The sequence below is a fragment of the Protopterus annectens genome, chromosome 4.part0 (assembly GCF_019279795.1).
Source record: "Protopterus annectens isolate FY-2018-M chromosome 4.part0, PAN1.0, whole genome shotgun sequence".
Classification (NCBI taxonomy): domain Eukaryota; kingdom Metazoa; phylum Chordata; order Ceratodontiformes; family Protopteridae; genus Protopterus; species Protopterus annectens.
In genome coordinates this window covers 120,381,453-120,407,572 of record NC_056733.1, presented here as the reverse complement: position 1 = coordinate 120,407,572, position 26,120 = coordinate 120,381,453, and the positions used below count along the sequence as shown (strand labels likewise).

At 42.1% G+C, this 26,120-nt stretch overlaps 1 protein-coding gene across 1 annotated transcript in view; it reads right to left on the bottom strand.

Moving 5' to 3' along the window:
• Positions 1-26,120, bottom strand: part of LOC122800225 (ubiquitin carboxyl-terminal hydrolase 36-like) — a 1,786,736-nt gene that overhangs the window by 1,650,962 nt on the left and 109,654 nt on the right. The window lies entirely within an intron of this gene.

Here is a 26,120-nt window from a genome sequence, read left to right as displayed (position 1 = left end):
TTAGCACTCCTCAAGAAAAATATTGATGACCGGATGGGAAATAGGAAATTCACTCCGGGGATCACCTCTGTGGCTCTGCTCGACAGGAGCACAGGAAAATAATTTTCTTGGGTGGCAAAAGCCACGGTACCTTTTTGGCTAGGGTTTTATAGGCCCTAGGGCCGATAGCCTAGTACCTACCTATGAACCAAGGTACTGAGAAAAAATAATTAGAGAAGGAAAGGTGATATAATGCGAAGAGGACAAGAAGACATTTGGAATGCAGGCTAGAGACTGCCTTCCCCATCAGGGATTGATATCAGAGTACCGGCAAGAGAAAGGGATACAAGAATCCTCAGGTTAAGACCTGCACTGGCAGTTTTTAGCTGAATCTACAACAGAAGTTGCTATTAAAAAAAAGAGAGAGATAATTAGTAAAATTAGTAAGGCATATAAAATATTGCACGGTAATTATAGGAATCAATCACAGGAGATTAGAAAAGACTGGGAAGAGACAATGGATAAGCAATTCACAAAGAAACAAAGGAAGGACATATGCATGGCTCCCATATATGCAACAAAGTCTAGAAGATTTAGGATTTTTGCTTGAAGGAGTTTTTATACCCCAAACAGACTTGGAAGAATTTTTCCTCAGCTGGCAAATGATGGAGGTGTGATGGAAAAAAAAGAGGTAACTGGGAACATATGTTTTGGGAGTGTAATGAGTTGACAGACTTCAAAAATTTCCTACAGAGTACTCGGTCAGAAATACTGGGTGAGCAAATGGGTGTAACTAAGGAAATTATTTTATTTAATTATTTTTGAGCTGCGTTACAGGACCTGAATTTATTGGACATAGTAAGGTCTTGTTAAGTTTAATTCTGGCGGCTGCCTAAAAAGCAATTACTCGAAAATAGAAATCAAAATCTATACTAATCATATTTGAAGTAGTGAATATTGTAACAGAGATGAAAGAACTGAAGTGGGATCTTTAGAAAAAGGTTGTAGCAAATTACACAGAAAAAATGGAATGTGTGGGAACAAAACCTGCAGAAAAATGTTTTGGAGGAGGAATGAGGTTTAAGAGACAGCAAGAAATGAGCAACATATGTAACATCAGACTGATTATACTGTACAGAAGAATATATTATACTGTACAGAAGAATATATGTTTTGTATAATGTTTATAACTGTGAACATGTTAACATGGTTTATTTTCTTTTACATAAATGTAATTTTGTCTATGGTACAAGGGGATAATTCAATAAACGTGTTTTAAAATAAAAAGATAAAAACAAAAATCAAATATTTACTTCCAACCACTGAACAAAAAAAAATAATAATAATTACATAATAGAAGCAACCAAGCAGCGTCTCTCTCTCATTTTACTGCCCCACCAACACATGTACTACCCTGAAGACTGAGTGAGCTAGACAAGAACAAAAGGGAAAGCAACATACCAGAAAAATGGTGTCCCAGTAACTGACCAAATAAAATTTGTCAGCAAAAGTAAATACAACAGATTCCAGTAAAGCATATACTGAAGTCTCCTATACAGAGAGAGGGAAAAAAAACAAAAAAATACACTTACTCATCCACACATACTAACACCTAATATTTGCCCCTGCAGCTTCAGTAGACTTAAAGAATGGTTTTCTTCTGAGAAACAGTTCATTAAAATAAATACAACACTACTGTATATTTTTTCTGGTACAGCAGGGATCAGTGGATATAGGAGAAAAATGGGAAGATTATCCAGAGCAAAAAATAAGCTAATTATTATAGTAACACTACCAACTGGCAAGTGGTTAGGATTCTGCTGGCTTAAAGGGATAAGAGAGAGACCAAGTGAAAAAGATGCCACTGCTGACAATTACCCTTGTTCCTCCAGAGCTACTCTCAGCAGTACACCAAATGAGTTATGGCAAGAGACTGAAAATTTACTCAACACAAACGTACAATAAACTAATGCAAATCTCACTCACAGACTGTGCAACATGTAAACATATCAGACCAACTATGGCAAGAACAAAATAGTCTACCCTCCTCCTTTTCAAGAAGGAAGGAAGGTGAACAGTGCATACCAATCCCAGAAACGAACTACTGAGGATACTGGAAATAAATAAGAATGAACCCCAAAAGTGATATACTTGACAGGTATCTGAAAATCTAACAGATTAGATCAGCGACATAGGCACAGGGTATCCACCGATATCGCTGGTGATCTAGCTTCAAAGAGGGAGAGTGGGGGGACTTCCAAAATGGTGGCACACTGCGTAGCAGCTTAATTTCAGCTCTCTCAGTGTGAAAACAGAAACTCAAGGAGAGAGCCAGTAAACGTATTTCTGGTAAATTTCAGTAACGTAATTGTTGTAAGTGATGTAAGTACACTGCCTGGATGCCAGCAAAAAACAAATTCAGATAACCTGAAAAAAAAAATCAATCACAAAAGGTGAGGAAAAAACAATGAACGGGGAGAATTCTACAGCTGTTCAGCAAAAAGCAATGCAAGTTCCAGCTTTGGTGCAAGACATGACTTCCAGTAACCTAGGGGAAATAAAGAAGTTAATTTTATTTATTTAACATTTGTTTACCAGGATGGTCCGGCTGGACAGCTAGTGTCTGTTTTCAGCGGAGTCCTGGGGAAATCAGCTCCAGAAAATTGTTACATAATATGACATATATATATATATATATATATATATATATATATATATATATATATATATATATATATATATATATATATATATATATATATATATATACACATACACACACACACATATATATATATATATATATACACATACACACACACACACACATATATATATATATATATATATATATATATATAAAATGACAATCAAGGTACAGATGTAGAAAGGTTAACATGCTAATAATACAGAGAAAACTAATGTCTTTATAGACATGTATAATTTTAAAATAGTAAAGGCATGGAAACAATTTTACAGTATGTACATGGCATGCAAACAATATTACAGTATGCACAGAGGGAGAGGGTGTAATACAGTATCATGTGTTTGACTAAAGAAAGGGGGTATCCTCTAAGGTGGATGGGAGTTTAGGGAGGTCCTTTGCAGATACATAAATGGTTGGTGTTTAGGTAGGATTTTAATTGGGTTTTGAAGGTGGTTGTACATTTTTGTAGTCTGAGGTCAGGTGGCAGGGTATTCCAGATTTTAGCAACTTCATTAGTGAAGAGAGATTCGCCTGAGCTAATTTTTACACTGGATATTTTCTATTACAGCTTTGTTGGTAGATTGCAACTGCCTATTTGAATTGTAGAAGGTTATGAGGCCAGACAGGGCAGTTTTTTTTTTCAGGATAGTATAAGATATGGTGAGCAAGGCTGAGTTAGTGGTATCACAGTAAATTTGGGAATTCTAACCAGTGTAGTTTATTTAGGAATTGGCAGTGGTGGGAGCATGATCTGGCACTGGCAGCAAATCTGGTGATTTTGTTATAGCATGTGGACAGTTTATTAAAGTCAGTTTTATTTAGGTTTGGTAATACTGGACACACACATAATATAGTTGCTAGCAGATCGGTTCTGGCTATGGCGATTCTAGCTTCAGAAGTAAGGTATCGCTTACAGCGATAGAGGGTTCCTAGTTTTTTGTGGACTGTGGAGACAGTGAAGGATATATGTTTGTTGTACTTTAGTTGTTGGTCAATGGTGAATCCTAATAACAGCTTCTGGGACTGGGGTGATGAGAAACCGGTTAGCTGATGATATGGAGAAGGTAGTGTCGTGGGTTCTTGTAGGGTGGAACAGCAAAAGCTGTATTTTCTTTGGGTTTAATATTAATTGGGAATTGTTTAGCCAATATTCAGTGAAGGATTGTTGTTTTTTTTCTTGGAGAAGTTATATGTTCAAAGCTTAGCAGATCATAGTTGTATCATTGGCGTATTGGACTATTTTGGCATTTGTAGTAGCGGAGTACAGTTGATTTGTAAAGAAGTTGAACAGTAGGGGGCAGAGGATGGAGCCTTGGGGTACACAGACTGACTGGGAGTGGGGGGGATAGGGAGTTAAGCCATTTGACTGACTGGTGGCAGTTGTCTAGATAACTTTTAAATCAGTGTAGGGTGGGGCTGTCAAGGTTGAGATCTGAGAGGCAGGTTAGGAGTTTATTGTGGGAAACTATCAAAAGCTTTGGGTAAGTCTAGAAATTTGGAAGAGACAAGATTACCTTGGTTCCTGTATGTGTTTATGATGTTGGTGAGATTAATTAGGGCTATGGGCGGGGCGGAAGCAGTGTTGTGAGTTGGATAAGAGGTTATTAGAGAGGAGGTGGGTGAGGAGTTGTTGGTGAATGCATCTTTCTAGGATTTTGGATAGTAGTGAGAGGATGGCAATGGGTCGATAGTTGGAGAGATCGGTGGATGTTCCACCTTCGTGGAGGGGGATAATGAAAGAGGTTTTCCACAAAGTTGGGATGATTTGTTCAGTGATGCATCTATTTATTAGCATTGTGACGGGGTAGGCTATGGCTCTGGATGCTAGTTGGAGGTATTCGGGAGGAAGACTGTCGGCAGCAAGAGTGGTTGGTTTAAGTTTTGCTAAAAGCTTTTGGATGGTATATATTGGTACTCGTTTGAGTGAGAAGAGGGTAGAGTTAGTCTAGTGTTTAGGAGGTTGGGGGATTATTAGGGTTTATATTGTTTATTAGCTTAAGTACAGAAGAAGTAAAGTAGTTGTTGAAACTGGAGGCTATGTATGTGTTTGAACTGTCTATATTAGGTGGGGGAGGTGTTGCTTTACTGGGTTGGAGGATGTTGTTCACTGCGACCCAGAATTTTTGAGGGTTGTTACTATGTTTTCTTTGTAGGGAAGTGTAGTGATTTTGCTTGTCAGTCTTATCCTGTTTTTTTAGCTTTGTTTCTAAGTTCAAGATATGCTTGCCTAGTTGTGAGTGTTTTGTGTTGGTGCCAGGTTTTCCATGCCTTATCCATCTCTTTTAGTAAAGCTCTTGTGGTGCTTTGTAGCAATGGGGCAGGGTTGCTGCTTATTCTCATTGTTTTCATTGGGGCTAGCTGGTTGAGGATGTCTAGAAATATGGAGATGAAGTATTCTACGGCATTGTCGAGTGGGAGTGTTTTGATGGGAGACCAGTTACAGGATTCTAAGGCTTCTAGGAAGTGGTCTTTGCAGAAGCTTTTATGGGTACAGGGTTGTAGTAATGAGGGGGAGTTGACTGATTTAAGCTTATGCCTGAGGATGAAGTGGGATTGTGGTCACTTAGAGAATTAAGCAGTGTTACAAATCAGCCCAACTCTGCTCTTCATTGTGGGAGGATCCAGTCTAGTATGGATTCCCTTTTGAGGATTTATCGATGCGTGTGGGTGACTGAATGACTTTGGTAAAAGTATATAGGTTTATGTGATTGGTGGGTGTTGGAGAATGGATAGAGTTCCAGTCGACATTAACATCGCCTAGGACTATGGTTTCTTGGGGGAGGGTGTGGGAAGCCCAATAGAGTATTGACTCTAATGTGGTTAGGTTGTCCCCGGGTGGTACACAGATCCAGAGTACATTTAGGTGCTTGCGCTGGTTTAACAGGAGCTTGGCACATATAGTTGCAGCATTTTTGGAGTTAGGGGGTTCTTTGCTGAAGTAGTTGGAGTTTTAAGTTGAGTTTGTAAACTAGGGCTATGCCTCCACCTTTTTTGTGGAGTTGGTCTAGTTGGTTATATCCAGGAGGGGTTATGGTGCTGCCCTTGATATGTGGTTTAAGCCATGTCTCAGTTATGAGTATTATGTCAGAGTTGTCTAAGGTGATGGCTGAGTGCAGCTCATCTGTTTTATTCATAACACTGCAAATGTTTAGACTGAGCATCAGTAGGTCAGTGGGTTTGTGCTTAAGTGGTATTTGGGAGTTCAGTCCATTGTATATAATTGTTGTTGGGCCGGAATTGGGGTGAATATCTCCTCCTAATAGTAGCTGGGCTGCTATGTTGGTAAATGTTCTGCAGCATAACATCATCTGGCTGTGGAATTGGAGGCATGGCTGTTTTTTCAAATGTAGAGCATAGTGGATTGGGGAGGTGATTTGAAAGACGTTTTGGCTGTAAATGGATGGGGCTGTGATTGCTTGTTTGCAGGGGGATTGAAGTGGTAATGGGTAGGGTGGGGGACTTTGGGTAATTGTGTGTGATGGGTGAGTGGAGGTATGAGGTGATAATCGTGGATGTGGAGAGGCATATGAGTAGTGACAGCAGATGCAATGGAGTATTGTATGAGTGAGTGAGGTGTATATGACATATTAGAAGTGGTGTGGGTTGAAGGTTGGTGAGTGGCAGTATGAGGTGATAATGGTGGATGTGGAGAGGCATATGCGTAGTGACAGTAGATGTAATGGAGTATTGTATGAGTGAGAGTGAGGTGTATATGACATATTAGAAGTGGTGTGGGTTGAAGGTTGGTGGTGTGTGTTTGTGAGAAGGGATTGGGTGGATTGGTATCGAGTGTAGTGTTATGGTTGTGAGGGGTGAGTGTGGGAGTAGAGAGTGGGTGTGAACTGGAGGAGGAATTTGTGTGCATTGTGTTAGTGATTGTGGGGTGGAGTGCATTTCAGAGTGTGGAGAAGTTGTGTGTGTGATTGGAGTGGCTGGTGGGTGTGGTTGAGGTGTCAGGTGATGTGAAGATGAGATAAATCTGCGAGCAGTGGGGGTAGGTGAGATTTGGGGGCAGGGTAGGACAGTGGAGTAAGCCTGAGCAGTAGTGAGGGTGAACAGAGTGGGGATGCACCACCAGCAGTGTAGGTAAGTGGACACAGCAAACAAAACAGTGTGTTGGGCAAGAGGCAGTGTGAGGTGTTCGGACAGCAGTACAGGTGCAGTAGTGACTGTTGTTGATGGAACTTGTCTGTATAGGAAAGGTTGGGTGGGAGGAAGGCCTGTTAGGTAATGACAGAGTGGAGGTGGGGGGGAATCAGGGAGAGACTGGGCTGGAGGACGGAAAAGGATTGAAGAGGAGCCCAGAGTGCTTGCAGTAGTATGCCTGGCAGGGGAGGGTACTGGCTGTTTGGGGCTCGCAGGATTCACGGTTGCTGTGTTCACAGGTACAAAAATAGATAATAACCTTGAGTGGTGAACTTAAATTGGTAGCTTGGGTAGTTTTCTCTTAGGAGTTAGGCAGGTAGTTTCCGTTGATCTGAACGTTATGGGATGGTGATGGGCTGCTTTAACCTGAGGTAAGGTGTGCTCTAATGGTGAATACAACAAAAAAGAAATTGGAGGAAGTAAGTAAAGTGGTAGTTAGGCAGTTTAAGGCTTTATACAGTTTATCTGGAACTACTTTGATAGGTAGGGAATTAACAAAGGTTTGGCATGCAGAGTTATCTGCGAGCCTCCTGTCTTGGTAGGCACAGAGGGGTGTGCACTCAGATCTGATTAAAAATAAAACACTGATGGAATATATCAACTCAAATAACAAAGGGCTGGAAAAAATTGAAGAAGCTTTAAACAGACATTCAGATGAGGTGATAAAACTGTAAAAATAAATAAATAAATAAATAAATAAAAATCAGAGGTAGAAATGAAGAAAAGGCTGGCCAAATATGAGACTGCTCAAGAATACATGTTTAAAAATATAAAATAATTAGAGGACAGAATACAAAGGGAAAACCTGAAATTTTTTGGTGTATCAGAAAATATGGAAGGAACAGACTATATTTTATGAAAGCAGAAATAAGCAATTGGACTGGTATTCCACAGCAGGAGTTGTTAATTAACAGGGCACATCATGTGTATGCTCCAAGCCTGGCCACGAGAAAGCAACCTAGACCTATAATAAATGTAATCCTACAAGCAGAAGTAGTTGATTCTGACAAAACTGTGGCAAAAATACAAAGTACTAAGAGTGGGAAACAGTAGAGTGTTTGTGGGAAATGATTACTCACTGTACACACCAAGCGGAACAGGAGTAAATTTATTCCAATAATCAGGGAATGCCGGGAAGCAGGACTGAGAATCAAACTTCTGTACCCAGCTAACTTCAAAATATTCTTTCCCGGATGGACAAAAATCAATTTTTATGCAGAACATGTTAAGGAGAAAATAGAAATGCTTGTCCAACCAAAAGTGAGCTATGAAACAGAAGGGGATTCTCTTCTTCTTGTTGTTCTGGTAATAAACACCACAGAGAGACTTTGCCACTGAAACCTTTTCTAATGATTGAGAGAGAGAAAAAGCACAAGGGTTGATTAGAAGAACCAAGAGTACATTGGAAATAAAGCATAGACTGGACGTGAGAGGTGGAGATGAACAGGAATAAAACAGCAATTTGAAAACTGACATGACAGAACAAGAAAACCTGAAAGTACTAGACTTTTTTGAATTGTTAAACTTGTAGGGAACTTTAAAGCATATGCCCTACCTCATGTCATTAATGTTTGGAAGAACACTTAGGAGAGAAGAAGAGGAGGGAGAAAGTTAACTGTACGTAAAACAAAATTTTGTTCTTAACAGTAGTATTTTACACTGCATTACATAATTTGCATGCTAGAAAGTAAAGTTTTCTCAGTTATTTTCAAATGTAATAGGGATACTAAAGTAAACAAGTGCCCCTGTTTGTTCCATTCCTTTCCCTTTTTCCTTGTTCAGTTTTAAAAAATGTAGGCAATGCAATATAAAAATGAAGGAAAGTCTAGTCAAAAGAGCATGGTTCAAGAAAAATCAATGCGTTTTTTCTTATTCTTGTACAGGGGGACGAATGGATTAAGGCTCTTGCCTTGATCTAATAACAAGTTTTAAGAGAAAGCAAATAAAGGAGCCTCAGTCCTCACCACTAACACCAGAGAGGGTGTCTCATATGAGAGGAAAGAATAACAAATACACAAAGTAAAGTGCAATTTCCCTCAAGAGCAAACAGAGATCACAGTCAGTCTGGGGCTGGTCGCTCCCTTGCTCCCCAGGTCCCCAATAAGACTCCCCACTGGCACAGCTATAAGGTCCAGATCTCAGCCTAGCTGGGCAAGCTAAAACCTCCAACATCCTCTCTAACCAACCAGTGCTTCATGTCCCTGCCAAGTAGCTGAGACACACACACACTCTGAGACAAGAGTTTCTACAACCACACAGACTTGTGGGGAAGGCTGGCACAGGTTCTCCAGTTGTGCCCCTTTTACCCAGACTACACAGTACCACCCAGCTAATATTTATCAGTTGCTCAAAGGCCCTTAAATGGATGCCCAATTATTACTGTGCAATATTATTACCCAATTGGTAGATGTGACTAAACAGTCCAATCTTATTTGGAGTGACCTGGACAATAAACTCTATATATATGCAATGTACTCTACAGCTTAAACTATCTCTACACAAACCAGCCACAGTTAAAAGGTTTTAAAATATGTAATAATAAATAATTAAAACCACAAGACAATACTTTCTACTACACAGTCAGTGCTAGTCAAGAGAGTTCAGAGATCACACAAAAATACTTAAAATAAATCAGTAGTGCAGTTCTGACATCATAGAAAAACATAGTCTAAACCTTCTAATTCCTAGCTACTTCTAGCAGAAAACACAGTTCTAACATACTACTTACATAAGAAGAGCATAAGGCAGTGCTGAGTTGGATGTTTCAAGACAAAAATGCTTAATAATCTCTGGTTCTCACTGTTTAAATTGAAACTGCAGTTCTGCTAAAACTTTACATAATCTTTTTACACTTCATCGAGTTCCCAGTCTGACAGAAACTGCATTTACATTATTTTACACAGAGCAATAAAGGACATTCCACATGTAAATTCTGGTCATTAACTTTAGCTTTAAAACAATAGGCAGGAAGCCTTCATCTAGCCGGACTGGAGCCGACTTGTAAAACAAAGGCAGCAATAAAATAACTTTCATTTCAAAGACCAACAAAAAATGCTTGACTTTGTTTTAAGTTCAACATTCATATTTACAAATGATAGAATTGTGCAGATAATTCTATCTGGCTAGGCTGGCAGCCTTAACCCATCTCTACCAGTCTTCACTTTTCTCCCACCCCCGGAGAACTAAAGCTAGTTTTTCAAGTGACCCTTGAGAAACGCCTCTTGAGAGGGTTAGGTCTATCTGAGTGTACCTCACCCCATTCCCTCTCTTGACAGCTCATCTGCATTGGCATTACTACTCCCACTGCGGTGCTGCACTGACATATCTTATGCTTGCAACCCAGGCTCCATCTTAGCAACTTGGCATTTTGCTGCTTGGCTTTGTTTAACCAGGTTAGGGGGGTTGTGATCTGTCATAACAGTGAATTTCCTTCCATACAGATAAGGCTGAAGCTTCTGCAATGCCCACATTATGGCTAGACATTCATTTTCTACAACTGCATAGCATTCCTCCCTGGGCTGGAGCCTATGACTGAGATAAACCACTGGGTGCTCTTCCCCCTCTGAAGAAATCTGGCTAAGTACAGCCCCCATCCCATGGTTTGAAGCATCCACCTGCACAACAAATTCTTTGCTGTAGTCTGGACTGGCTAACACAGGGGATCCTCCCAAAGCTTCTTTAAGCTTCTGGAATGCCTGCTCACATGCTGGGGTCCTCACTACCTTATCTGGCTTGTTCTTCCTTGTCAGGTCTGTGAGGGGAGCAGCTATGGTACTATAACTGGGGACAAACTTTCTGTAGTACCCCGCTGTCCCTAAAAATGCTGTCACCTGCTTTTTATTAACAGGTGCAGGCCATGCCTGAATGGCTTCCACTTTGGCAAGTTCTGGCCTTATCTTACCACTCCTCACTCTATGTCCTAGGTAGGAGACCTCCGCCATACCCACCTGACATTTGCTTCGCTTAATGGTCAACCCTGCCCTCTGTAGTCTGCCCAACACCTCCCTGACATGCTGAAGGTACTCTGGCCAGGAATGGATGTAGATGACAATATCATCTAGGTAAGCAAGGGAAACTCTCCTGCTCCTGTTAGGATATTATCTACCAGCCTCTGGAAAGTCGCTGGGGCATTCTTCATCCAAGACGGCATCTTTGTGAACTCATAGAAGCCAAAATGATCACAAAGGTGGACTTCTCTCTAGCACTGGCAATCAAAGGCACCTGCCAGTAACCCTTGGTAAGATCAATGGTTGTAAGATACTTAGCCCCACCCAGCTGCTCTAGGGCCTCATCTGTCCTAGGAATGGGGTAAGCAGCCAACTCTGTAATTTCATGTAGTCCACACAGAACCTGGTGCTGCCAGCCTTCTTTGGCACCAGCACCACTGGGGAGGTCCAGGGACTGTTGGACTCGACTCACCCCTAGTTCCAACATCTCCTGTACCTCATCCCTCAGAGTCTGTCTGACTCTCTCAGGCAACCTATAAGGGGCCTGCCTAATAGGCCTTTGGGGTCCTGTATCCACCTGGTGCTGCACCAGGTGGGTGCACCCTGGTTCCCAGTGAACATGTCTCCAAATTCCTGCAACACCGCTAGGATTTCTCGAATCTGGGACGGAGATAGCTGCTGGGACATTGCTACCCCTTACATAGAGGTGTCAGCCCGAGCCTAACTGAGATCATCAGTCCCCAGATCACCCTCAGACTCCTCCTGCAATCCACTGCAAATGCTCAGGACAAGGGCCTCCCTATCATGGCAAGGTTTCATCATGTTAACATGGTACAATTTGTGCCCCTGCTGTCTACCTAACAGTTCCATCATGTAGTTAACATCACTTACCTTTCTTACCACCTTGTAGGGACCCTCCCAAACTGCCTGCAGCTTGTTGTGTCTGACAGGAATGAGAACCATTACCTTATGCCCCACAGCATACTCCCTAGTTCAAGCATTCCTGTCATACCACACCTTTTTCTGTTGTTGGGCTTCTCCCAGGTTCTCCTGGGCCAACCCCATGAGTTCCCTGAGCCTTGTCCTGAGGTTTAGGACTTATGCCACAACATACTCCTTGTGAGACACGCACTCACCTTCCCACTCATCTCAAATTAAATCTAGAGGTCTCCTGACCCTATGCCAATACAGCAACTCAAAGGGAGAAAAACCTGTGGATTCCTGGGGAACCTCTCTGTAAACAAACAGATGGGGCAAATATTTATCCCACTCCCTCTTAAGCCAATTTGCAAATGCCCGTAGCATGGACTTGATTGTAGAGTTTAACCTCTCAACAAGACCATTAGCCTGGGGATGGGTAGGCGGTGGTCTTCATGTGCTTCACCTCACAGGATATCCACAGACAAGCCAGCAGGTCTGACATGAAATCGGCACCTTTGTCAGTCAGTATTTCTTTTGGGAAACCTACCCTGCTGAAAATCTCTAATAAACATTTGCCACCTTCTCTGCCTCAATGGAGGACAAAGCCACTGCCTCAGGGAATCGTGTATCATAATCATCCACTACCACTAGGATATACCTTTCCCTGTGGAACTTGGGGTACTCGGAGGACCCACAACATCCATAGCTACCCTCTGAAATGGCTCCTCAATCACAGGAAAAGGCATCAAAGGAGTTCTCACCTTGTCTCCTGCCTTGTCTACCTTTTGGCACTGCTCACATGTCCTGCAGTATCCCGTTACATCTCTGGAAATTCCAGGCCAATAGAAGCTCTGCATAATACGCCCCTTTGTACATTTTATGCCCATATGACCTGCAAAGGGAATATCATGGGCTATGGCTAAAAGCGCCAGACGGTAGGCTCTAGGCATTACCAACTGCTGTACTCTCTCACCTTCTAGCCCTCCCTCAGGAGTCCACTCTCTATATAGTAACCCTATGTCCCAGTAAACAGATTCCCCCTTTCCTTGAGAATCAGGTGCCTCCCTAGCTACCTGCCTCAGGCCTTGCAAAGTAGGGTTTGAGAGCTGAGCCTGTCTCAACTCTCTCCTTGTAACCCTTCTCAGCTCCCTGCCCACGGGATGTCTGGCATCCTCTGACAGTGGTGTCTCACTGTCAGCCTGGGTACTACTGCTCACCTCTACCTTTGCAGTCACTCTGTCCAAGGGGCCATCAGTACCCACAAGCAGCTGTGGCTCACCTTCAGTTTCACTGCTACAGAGTAGCTCCCTCCCTGAAGTAACCATCTCACCAGTCCTGGCTGCAAGTATGCAGTCTGTCTGGGTCTCCCCCAGGCTACTAGACCCACATGCTTGTCTCCTAGCCTGACTGTGTGTAACTGCGTAAGCACATGGTACTGCCTCATCCAAATCCTTCCCTCTCAGGACATCTGCAGGATGGTAGTTTAGTACCCCTGTTTGCTCAAGAAAACCCACTATTAGCATTTTGTCTTTCCCACTTACTGGCCCCCTCACCTTTGGTTCCCCACCTTGCCTCCGTGGACACCTGTATGCCACATGGCCCCACTAGTTGCATTCAAAACATTTAACCCTAGCTCCTGGAGGTGTACCTGGACTAGTAGCGTTCCCTGCTACTGGCAGATTCTGTTGGGGCAGTCTTTGCTGCCCACCATGGGTTCCTTTAGACCCATAAGCAGTACTGGGGTCCCCTTCCTGTGTAGGGCTGCCCTGCTTGCCAGGTATTGGTCTCTCTCCTTCCCCAACTGATCTGAAACAGCACATTGTCTATCAGCTAACCAGATCCTCATATCTTCAGGCAAAGTGCTAAGGGTTTGTTCCCTCACCAAAAGGTCCGCCAGCCCTTCAAAAGTGGTGACCTGACATCCACTCACCCACCTATGGAAATAAGTGCTCAGTTCAGCAATATATTCACACACACTCATCTGCCTTGCGTCTATGCTCACAAAACTTTTTCCTATACATTTCAGATGTTAGCTTAAACAGTTCTAAAAGACATTATTTAAAGCAGTATAATCAAAACATACGTCGTCAGACATTTTAACTAATACAGTTACAGCTATACCATGGAGTAAGGAGGTCAGGAACCGTACCTAGAGCCCTTGGTCAACATTCATACTGTTTACATACCCTCTCAAACATATGAATGAAACTGTCAAAATTATCCCCCTCTTTAAACTATGGAAGAAATTTACTGAACTTTTGTGCTTCTGGGGTCCAGTTACTACCTTCCCCATTACCTCCATGACTCTGGCAAAGAGTCAGCATCTCCTTCTCATGCTGCCTCGGCTTTTCTTGTTGCTCAGCTTGCAGACATAACATTTTCTCATTCTCCTCAGCCTGTAACCATAGCAGTCTCTCATTTGCTTCTAATTCCACACGCCTGGCCTCCAACTCAAGTCTCTTTAGCTCCAGCTGGATTTTTAAGCCACTGCACAAAGGTTGAGCTGTCCATTCTCTGAGGGGAATTATATTTCCACTGCCAGTCTGATTGTCCTCCTGGTTGCTGTTTTCTGATGCAGCTGTAACCAATGCTGCAATCAGATCTACCTTAGTCAGGTTTCAATGCACCAGTCCCCTAGCCTGGCACATCTCCGCCAGCTGGCTCCTTGTCAGCTTTTCACCCTCCTCTGCTGACATGCTGCCTGCTCACCCTGACTGACTAAGCTAACAAAAGAAATAAAACAATTGTGATCTGAACTCTGAGTATTTACTGCGTGGCTGACAGAGTACAAAACACCTTCAAAGCTCACTGTACACACGCTGCAGGATTCACTCTACCCACACCACTACACGCAATTAGTATTTGCCAACTAATTAATATGTGATTTAGATATCCCACCACTGCCAAACACAAATGTGAGGATATCCCAACCACTGCCACCAACTAATATGCGACACCCATGCCCTGGCCCAGCAATCAAGGAGCCTCAATCCCACCACTGCCAGCAATTAATATGTGACGCCAGTGTCCTGGCCCAGCAATCAAGGAGCCACAATCCTCACCACTAACACCAGAGAGGACGTCTCATATGATAGGAAAGGATAAGAAATACACACAGTAAAGTGCAATTTCTCTTAAGAACACACAGAGATCGCAGTCAGTCCTGGGGTGCTCACTCCGTTGCTCCCCAGGTTCCCAAAAAGACTCCCCACTGGCACAACAATAGGGTCCAGATCTCAGCCTAGCTGGGCAAGCTAAAACCTCCAGCACCCTCTGTCTACAACCAGTGCTTCATGTCCCTGCCCAAGTAGATGACACACACACACACACACACACACACACACACACACACACACACACACACACACACACACTTTGAGACAAGAGTTTATACAACCACACAGACACTTCTGGGGAAGGTTGGCACAGGTTCTCCAACTGTGCCCCTTTTACCCAGACTATACTGTAGTACCACTTGCCATCACCCAGCTAATATTTATCAGCTACTCAAAGGCCCTTAAAAGGGTGTCCAATTATTACTGTGCAATATTATTATCCAATTGGTAGATGTGACTAAACAATCAAAGCTTATTTGGAGTGACCTGGACAGTAAACTCTATAAATATGCAATGCACTCTACAGCTTAAACTATCTCTACACAAACCAGACACAGTTAAAAGGTTTTAAAATATTTAATAATAAATAAAACCACAAGACAATATTTTCTACTACACAGTCAGTGCTAGTCAAGAGAGTTCAGAGATCACACAGAAATACTTAAAATAAATCAGTAGTACACCTCTGACATCACAGAAAAACACAGTCTAAACTTTCTAATTCCTAGCTACTTCTAGGAGAAAACACAGTTCTAACATAAAACACAGTTCTAACATACTATTTACATAAAGAGAGCATAAGGCAGTGTTGAGTTGGAGGTTTCAAAACAAAAATGCTAAATAATCTGTTTCTCCCTGTTTAAACTGAAACTGCAGTTCTGCTAAAACATTACATCATCTTTTTACACTTCCTGGAGTTCCCAGGCTGACAGAAACTACATTTACATTCTTTTATACTTAGAGCAACAAAGGACATTCCACATGTAAATTCTGGTCATTAACTTTACCCTTAAAACAATAGGCAGGAAGCCATCATATAGCCGGACTGGAGCTGACTTGAAAAACATCAAACGCAGTGATGAAATAATTTTAATTTCAAAGGGCCAAACAAGAAATGCTTCAGATGGAAATGTTGCCACATTGTTTTAAGTTCAACATTCATATTTACAAATTATAGAATTATCTGCACAATTCTATCTGACTAGGCTGGCAGCCTTCACCCATCTCTACCAGTATTCACACTGTCCTGTATCAAATAAATGCTTGTAGAAGCAACTTTACATCTGGTTCTTATATCTCCATTAAGACAATATGGTAAACAATAAAAACAGAATACTTCTTTCTTTCAGTAAGTAGGAGATAATGTTTTCCTAAAGTATTCAAATGTTTTCCCATATGGGAAAGCAATAAAGATAAGACAAAACCAGACAGCATTTAGTACAGGCACAGACTGTACCATGAGTCTTGGCATGAATAACCATATTTTTAGATTAACCCAAGCCTGAGAGTATGGCTGTCAGTTTGAGACGATTGTTCCTACTAGGAGAGTAAAACTTCAAATATCTGAAGATGTACATAGCTTTGTGTGCTACTATTAAATTAATATGTTTTAGGGGTGTATTTGTTTGTTTTTTCTTTTTTGAGGGCTTTCAATAAAAACATAATGTTTTGTTAAGATGTGACATAAGCTCAAATGGATAAGAAAAGAAAAGTACAGTTTTGTACCTACCATAAATGTAGATGTCCGATAGATATGCAACTGCAGTCCTTACATATGGGTTGTCCTGCCTCAGGCAGCCCTTCGGTCGGCCGGATTCCAAAGTCTAGGTCCGGCATCGGCTGATGTCGACTCCTCCCCTACGTCAGAGCAGCTGGGGTATAAAAGCATCAGCCGGCACCATCTTCTTCAGTGTTTCTTGCCCCAGATGCCAGGTGCCCTCCAAGGAAGACTAAAATTAGAGACTGGATAAAAAATTCCAGACATGCACAACAGTAATAAACAGATACACCATAACAGATTTCCCCAGCTAATTTGAACAAGGGAAGTGGACCCAAAAAGGATAATTTACAGAGGGGTAGGAGGGAGGGAAAACCTGACTGCAGTTGCATATCTATCGGACATCTACATTTATGGTAGGTACAAAACTGTACTATGTCCTTCAAGAATGCAACTGCAGTCCTTACATATGGGTTGAATACCATAGCCAAGCTGGGGGTGGTAGGATCTAAGATAAAGATGGTGTAGCTAAAATGCCCTGCAGGACTGCCGAAGCAAAGCCTGCTCGGGATCTGGAATATAAAGGCAGGTTGTAGTGTTTGGAAAATGTATGCACGGAGCTTCATGTAGCAGCTAATAGGATGTCCTTTGTAGCCACCCCTCTTTGAAAGGCTGTGGAGGTGGCTATCGCTCTGGTGGAGTGTGGCCTGATATTGGCTGGCACACCTTTTCCGTGGAAAGAGCAACAGAATCTGATGCAGTGTCCAATCCATTTTGAAATTGTTTGTTTGGAAATTGCCTTTCCTTGTACTCCAGCAGCGTAAGCTACAAATAGTTGGTCAGACTTTCTGTTGGCTTTTGTTCTGTCCAAGTAGTAGCGCAATTGTCTGTGTATGTCAAAAGTGTGCAGCAGCTTTTCTCCTTTATTTTGAGGATTGGGAAAGAAGGTAGGCAGGTGAATTGCTTGATTTAGAGACACCCTGGATATCACTTTTGGCATGAATGAAGGATTGGTTCTTAAAGAAACTCTGTCCTGATGAAAAATGAGAAATGGAGGTACTGTCATGAGGGCCTGTATCTCAGAGACTCTTCTTGCTGAGGTAATTGCCAACAGGAAAACTGTTTTCCAGCAGAGAAATTGCAATTCTGAAGATGCTGCTGGCTCAAAAGGAGGAAGAGTTAATTTTTCCAACATGAAGTTGAGGTCCCATGCAGGCACTGGTGGTTTTCTGGGAGGTTTGATATTCTTTATCCCTCTTAGAAACTGTCTTAGCAAAGGATGTGAAAACACAGGTGGATCACTGTTGTATTTTGCTGAAATTGTTGAAGCGTGTATTTTTATGGAAGAATATGAAAGGCCATTATGTAGCATTTCTGCCAAGTATTCTAGTATCTGTGGGATGCTCATTACTGATGCATCCTGACCCTTGTTGGCATTCCAGATGTTGAATCTCTTCCATTCGGCTGAGTAAGTTTTTCTGGTGAAAGGTCTGCGTGCTTCCAGTAAGATCTCTTGAAATTTCTTGGAGAGAGAGATATGGGGAGAAGTCATGGAACCCTCCAAGCTGTCAGCTGCAATGTTTGCAGGTTGGGATGAACCATCCTGTAATTGTGCTGAGTCAGAAGCAGAGGCCATTGAGGCAGGGGCCACAGCTTGGTGCGAGTTATGCTCCTTAGTAATGGGTACCAGTGCTGTCTTGGCCAGTCTGGAGCTATCAAAATGCCTTTCGGTTGTTCTGCTTTGATCTTCAGTAACACCTTGGTCATTAATGGTAGAGGTGGGAATGCATAGACTGTTAGAGAGTTCCAGCTGAAGGAGAGAGCATCCATTCTCCAGGCTTGAGGATGGTGTGTCCTCGAGCAGAACTTCTTCAGATGATGATTGAGGTGTGAGGCAAAGAGATCTATGTCCGGCCTCCCCCATGCATGAGTTATTTGTGAAAAAATGTCTGGATGCAACATCCATTCGTGCGGGTCCAAGATGTTTCTGCTTAGACTGTCCGCCAGAACATTGTCCTTGCCTGGAACAAACTGGGATTGCAACTGTATGTTCAGTTTCAGGGACTTTTCCCAAAGAGTCATTGTTAGCCTGCAGAGGGGGTAAGAATGAGTGCCTCCCTGTTTGTTTATGTACCACATAACAGTGGTGTTGTCTGTCTTTATTAGCAGTTGACCTTGCTGAAGAAATTTTCTGAAGGCCTCGATTGCATGAATCACTGCCAACATCTCTTTTTGATTGATGTGTAGATGCACTTCCTGGGGTGCCCATTGCCCTTGAATGCATCTGCCCTCCATGTGCGCCCCCCATCCATGATCTGAGGAGTCTGTTGTAATGGTTTGGCTTGTTTGAGGTTTGTTGAAAGACATACCTTTGTTTAGCTGGCTTGCTTGTGCCCACCACCAAAATTCCTTTTTTAGACATGGAATGAGTGGAATAATTGCTTCTAAGTTGTGGCTGTGTTGAGACCATAAACTTTTTAGGTACCATTGTAGTTTTCTCATGTGTAGTCTTGCCAGTGGAATCAGAAGAATGCAAGATGCCATGAAACCCAGGGCCTGCAGGATTTTCCTTGCAGTCATCTGGGTGTGTTTTGCTAGGCTTTTGAAGTAATCTGGTAATTGTTCTTGTTTTTCTTCTGTGAGGAAAGCCATTTGTGAGTTTGTGTCCAGTTTGGCTCCTAGAAAAATTATTTGTTGGGATGGCAGTAGTCTTGATTTTTGAATGTCGACTGTGTATCCCAAAGCCTGTAATAAGTGAATGACATAGTTCAAGTTTCTTATCAAGGCTTGCTTGCTGTCCACTTGTATAAGGCAGTCGTCCAGGTAAGGGTATATTTGTATCCCCTGGAGTCTGCAGTGTGCAATTACTGATACCAGGCATTTCGTGAATACTCTGGGCGCAGTAGATAAGCCAAAAGGCAATGCTGAGAATTGATAATGCTCTGACCCTGCAAGAAATCTGAGGTATCTTCTGCAACTGTGTCTGATTGGGACATGCAGGTATGCCTCCTTGAGGTCCATAGTAACCAGCCAAGACCCCTTGCCCAGCATGGGAAGAAGTTGCTGTAACGTCAGCATTTTGAATTTTGGCACAATGAGAAAAGTGTTTAGAGCGGACACGTTCAGTATAGGCCTCCATTGCTTTTCTTTTCTTGGAACAAGGAACAGTCTTGAGTAGAATCCCTGGTCTTGTTCCTGAGGAGGAACCTTTTCTATTGCTTTGATTTGTAGCAGCTTTGAAACCTGTATGAGTGCCTCTGCCCTTTGGTTTTGTGGTAGGTTTGGCATGCCTTGTCTTGTTGGTAAGGTATGGAAGTGGAACCTGTAACCTTTGTCTATTATGTCCAGAATCCATTTGTCCTTTGTTAAAACGTGCCAATTTTTTGAAAATAAGGATAATTTTCCGCCTAAAGGTGCTTCTCTTTGAGCCTTGGTCGGTGGTGTCAAAGTCAAATCATTGTGATTGTCCCTGTGGAGCAGTAGAAGTCCCTGCGCCACTTCTCTGATTAGTCGGTTGCCATTGGCGGCCCCTGTAGGAGCCCCGGTATTGCCCTCTACCTCGAGCATGCCTGTTTTTTCCCCTTTGGAACTTGTCAGTGTCTGGAAAGGACCAATTCTTCGAAGGCCAATTCCTGCTGAACCTTGGTGGCTGAACCTGGAGGAAATCTTTGACTGTTTGTACTGATTTAGCCTTTTCCTCAATTGATTTCAACACATCCTGAGCATTAGCACCAAATAGCTTGTGTTTTTCCAGAGGTGCATCTAGAAGCTTTACTTTAACATGATCTGGCAATGCCTGTTCTTTCAACCAAGCATGTCTACGTATGACAGCCCCTGTCATAGCTGCCCTACATGAAGCTTCCAATGCATCATAACCACACTGAAGAAAATGATTGCTAACCTGCTGAGTATTATGAACCAAATCCTGCAAGGCCTTTCTATCTAAAGGCTCAGGAGAGGCTAACTTTTTCTGCAAATCATCCATCAAGAAATCCTGATACTGAAACATATGAAAAAGACAAGTGCCCTCATGGCAAGGGTGGTTGAGGTATAAACTTTTTTGCCCCACCTCTCCAGGGACCTAGATTCTCTGTCTGCGGGCAAAGGATTTTTGGCCGTGGAAGTGGCCACTCCTTTGGGCCCCTGGGAAATAGTTTCTAGATCAACAGAGTGGGCCTTAAAGAGATGTTTATGAGTTTCAGGAACCCTGTAATATCTGTCTGGCTTGACAGGAGCAGGAGGGAGAGAATCAGGAGAAGGACTCGAGTCTGAGTACACATCATCCAATACATCTAACACTGGTGGAATAGCTAAAGGCCTGTGCTGGGGTAACTTAAGGAAAGTACGAAGCCTTTTCCTGGAGTCGGAGAAATCCTGGTCCTGCCACTGAAAATGCTCTCTCATGGAGTGGAGAATTTCCCCGAAAGAAATATCCTCAGGAGGAGAGACAGAGGGAATAGATTCATCAGCATCAGAATCCTCGTAGGCCTGGAAGGATTCTTCCTGGGAATCTGAATGACCTGAGTCACCAGAGGCTTCATCTGAGGAAAGGGTATCTGTCTGCTCAACCCTAGGCCTTTTGTCTGCAGGCGGCTGAGAACCACTGTCTGGATGAGCCTGAGAGCCTCTGATTAAAGAAATTAGATCTGTAGCTAAAGTCATGATCTGTTTATCAGAAGTGGGACCCTGAGAAAAAGATTAAGGAGGGTGAGACAGCCTGGCTGGCAGCCAGGCTTAGCATGTGTGTAGGCCTTGATGGACATAGACACCGGAGGCCTAGATGCCCCACGTGCAGGAGTAACTTTGTCCACCAGTAAGGTGTCAGGCAAATCTTGGGTTTCGGTTTCAGGAGGAAAATCCACAACCGGCACCGGGGTAAGCCTCCGGGACCGAAGTGTACGGTAAAGCAGTGTCGTCGGTCTGGAGCGGTTGAATTACCGCCTCCAAGGAGAACGATGCACTCGCGGTAGGTTTTGGCGTGGTGTCGGTGGAAGTCGCGGGCCGAGAAGGTCGGTCCCGGTCCTTCCGTTTTTTGGAAATATGTGTTGTCGGTTGTTCCGACGGCATGATATAGGAGTAATTTTCCCCAAAAAAGTCTTCAGCAAATTCTGCCCGGCGCCTGAGTGTGCGCTTATTGAAGCAAGCACAGGCAGCACAGGCCGAGACGTTGTTGTCTGGGCCAAGGCAGGGAAGGCAGTAAGAATGGAAGTCCTTATGAGGTATTTGTTTACCACAAGACAAACAGTTATTAACTTTTGCAATTTTATCTGACATCGGCTGTGGCAAGAAAAGGTTCCCCAACGGGGTACTTAGCTTTTTGATGACTTTGGTAACTGAAAACACAGGAGCTGACCGACCGGCACTTGCGAACTGCTTCTGCTTCGGGCACCACGCGGCAAGAAAGACTGAAGAAGATGGCGCCGGCTGATGCTTTTATACCCCAGCCGCTCTGACGTAGGGGAGGAGGCGACATCAGCCGACGCCGGACCCAGACTTCGGAATCCGGCCGACCGAAGGGCTGCCTGAGGCAGGACAACCCATATGTAAGGACTGCAGTTGCATTCTTGAAGGACATCAACTGTATAAAAGGTCAATCTGCCAAACATTAGTGTATGCATGTAACACAAAAGCTGTAACTAGATACTTGACAAAAAAGCTATTACACATAATGATGTTTTCTATATCATCTTTAAATGCTAATGGTCACACAGATATATACAAAACGAAAGTGCTGAACTATACTAAAAAATATAGAGTGCAAATAGCTATGCTACAGGAGACACATTAGGAAAGAAACGAACATGTGAATTTGATAAAGGTTTTCAAGATGATTATTCGGTGGAATGCCTGGGACAAAGGAAAAGAGAAGAACTTTACTTACAAGAGGAGCTTTAATAGTGATAGAAGAGGATACAAAAGATAATGGCAGATTTGTAGTACTACGGAGCTGCTGGCAAGGGAGGAGGATTACACTGCCATCTATTTATATTCTACCTATATAATAGAGCTATACGAGAGCTTACAAAAATTCTGGGAGAAATCATCAGCTTTCAACAGGAATTATTATCTATAGGTGGGGAATGAACTTTGATTTATAGCAGTGATAATGTGTCTGGTGAACCCAGAAGGGAAAATATAACAAAATGAGTAGAATTTTGAAGACATTTCTGAAAATATTTGTCATGGAAGCTGTGGATTCAGTAGTAGGAGATTGGAGTGAACTGACATATTACTCCCCAAGATACAAAAACTGGGCTAGGCTAGACAGAATTTACATTTTCACAGGAACTTGTGCATTCAACAAAGTTTTGATACGCATTCAATAACTATTTCAGATCACATGCTAATAATAAAAATAAAAATGCAGGGTAATGAAATAAAAATGAGACAATGGCACTTTTCCCACCCATCTGTTCAAGAGAGGAATTTAAGGAATAGGTAGTGGAAATTTGGGAGTTATTAGAGAAGAAACGTCTTCAAAAAATTAACTAGGGAGTGTGATAAAATTAAAGTGGAGTTTAAAAATAGGGTGGAAATGACAGAGAGAGAGATAGGTTAAGAAGTAACAATTATTATTTAGAGGGACTGATAAATGTTAATGCACAGAATATGGGGAATCTCACAAGAAGAGGAGCAACTCTACTCCTTCCTTCATTAGGCCAATCATGGAGTACAATGCCCCATTTGGCATGTACCTCACTAAACACCTGCAACAACTGGAGAGGCCGCAAAGGTACCTCACAAAGAGAATCCTAGGCCTTAAACATTTGTCCTATATGAACAGACTCAAAAACTCCAACTATTTTCTGTCTCATATCGCCTACTTAGAGACGATCTCTGCTTGACTTACAAAGCCATGTCTGACCCAGCTCTGTTAGAAATGCTACATCTAAAGACATCCCATTCCCCCACACCACACACTCCAGAGACCTCAACCTCATTACCACAATCAACAGAACATGCTGGAGGGACAGGTTCATAACCCAGAGACTGCCCATGTTTTGGAACAGACTTTCCATACATGTCAAGCAGAACACCTCACTGGCCCTCTAAGAGAAATCTTGATGAGTGGATGGGAAATAGAAAATTCACCCTGATATCACTACAGTGGCTTTACTCAACAGAGGCACCGGGAACTAAGGTCGGGTGGCACAATGCCAGGATAATCCTATGGGCTAGGCTTGTAAAGGCTCCAGGGCCATTAGCCTAGTACACATCTATGAACCTATGAACTGCAAAATGCTAAACAGAAAATAGGGGACTACCTCGACAATGTGCATGAGTTTAGAAAGATTGCTGTTAAGCAACTGTTTTTTTGCTAAATTCAGACCACAGAAACTTTTAGCATAACTAAGGCAACAGAAAGTAGAAAGGGTTATCATCAAACTTTGGGAGCCTGTAACAAGAAAGATGAGATATGCTGTAGCGGTACTATAAATATTTCTGAAATTTTATGAAAGTCTGTATAAAGAAAAAAAATATGGAAATCAAGAAAAGGAACAAATGGAAATGTTTACGGAAAAATTAAATAGGACAAGGTTAGAGGTGGATGAGGCTCAATTACTAACAGGATATGAGGAGAGAAGACAAAAATGATTTATATGCAATTCACAGGAAAGTCCCCAGAAATAGATGGCATTCCTGTAAAAGTCTGGAAGCTAGGAGAGAAAAAATTATAAAGATCTGGAAGGTATTAACAGTATTTTAAAAGAAGGAGAAGCACCAACGTCCTGGAAGATAGCGGTGGTGGCTGTAATACCTAAAAAGGGTAAAGACCCATCAGAAACAGCTTCATACAGGCTCATTTCAATCCTAAACCATGACTATAAAGTGTTTACATCTACAATGGATAAGAGAATGGCAAAGGTGAAAACTGATGCACATGGATCAATGATGTTCTGTGGAGAGGAGACAAACATTTGACATTAACAGAACATTGATAATCCAGAGGGAAGCAGAACATAAGAAAATACCACTGTTGTTGGTGGGTCTTGATGCAGAGAAAGCATTTGACAGAGTAAGCTGGGAGTTTATGACCAGGGCAATGGAAGCATTTGCATTCCCTTATAAAATTATAAAGTTGATTAGGAGGATATATGAGGGACTCGAGAAGCAAATTAAAGTAGGTAGGTTCCTCTCTGAATTTCTGTTTTAGCAGAGGAACCAGGAAGGGGTGTCCACTTTCATCTTTGGCATTTGCATTATATTTAGAACCATTGGCAAAGAAGACAAGGGACTCAGGAAATTCAAGGATATAATTGGTATTGAAGTCAAGAAAAGCTGGCTGTATTTGCAGATGATATTATTTTATATCTGATAAAACCGGAAAAGGACAGTTCAGTGTTGTGGAACATTTTGAGTCAGTTTCAAATCTTTTCAGGATACAAAATTAATGAAGATAAACCAAAGGCAACAGCAGTAAATTATATACCTACACACAAAATAGTTCAATAATATCCATATTTATGGGGACATTTTAAAATGAAGTACTTAGAACTATGGATTAAAAAGGATTCTGGTGTGGCAGCTAAGGATATGTGGGAAGAGACTAAAAAGACAATACAAAAATTAAGAAATTGGGAGCACTACATGGATATGGACAGCAAGATATAAGCAGTTAAAATGTTTTTAGTCCCTTTAGTTTTAAACACAGGTCAGGTGTATTTTTAATCAACCAGACAAGTTGTTGTGGCTAGCAATTAATAAAGAGATGAAGGATTTTATCTGGGAGGGCAAGACGGCAAGAGTCATGTGGGATAAGATGATTCTTCCAACAGAACAAGGTGGTTTTGGGTTACCCGATTTGAAGGGGTATTCCACAGCTACACATTTAGAGCTCCTATACTTAGTATAAGTAGAAACTTATAATTCAAAGTGGAAAGTGGTGATGATAAAATGGGGGAGGGGCTCAAGAAACAAGGAGAGGATGAGAATTTGGATGCAGATCGTTTATGACTATAATCTGTATGGTTATTATTTTCCTTAAGTAGCAGAAAGTCTTTTAAGAACTAAGCCAACGTGGGAATGGAGAAAGGAGATTCTGCTGATAGAGATGACTACAATTAGAGATACAGACAACAGGCAAGAGAGGGTTGGAATTTATTGGAGAAAACTGAAAAAAGAAACAAGGTATTGGGAACAAATCAGAGATGGAACGGTAATAGAATGGGAAGAGGCCAAGAATGTATTTGGACTACAGGCTAAGAGTGCCTTCCCTAACAAGGATCAAAGTATCGGCAAAGAGAAAGAAATAGGGGGATCACAAGGAAAATGCACTGGTAGAGTTTTTAGTACAATCTAGAACAGAAGCTGCTGCTAAAAAAGTAATAATTAATAGGGCACACAAAATATTGCATGATTATCAATCAAAATATTTAGAAAGAACCGAGAAGAGAGACTGTATAAGCAATTCACAAAGAATAACAGGGGAATATATACAAGTCTCCCTAATATGCAATGAAGTGTAGAAGATTTAGCATCTTTGCTTGGAAATGTTTACATAGTTATTTTTATACCCCAAGTAGACTCCAAAAAATGTTTCCTCAGATAGACAGCAAATATTGTTGGTGTGATAGAGAAGATAAAGG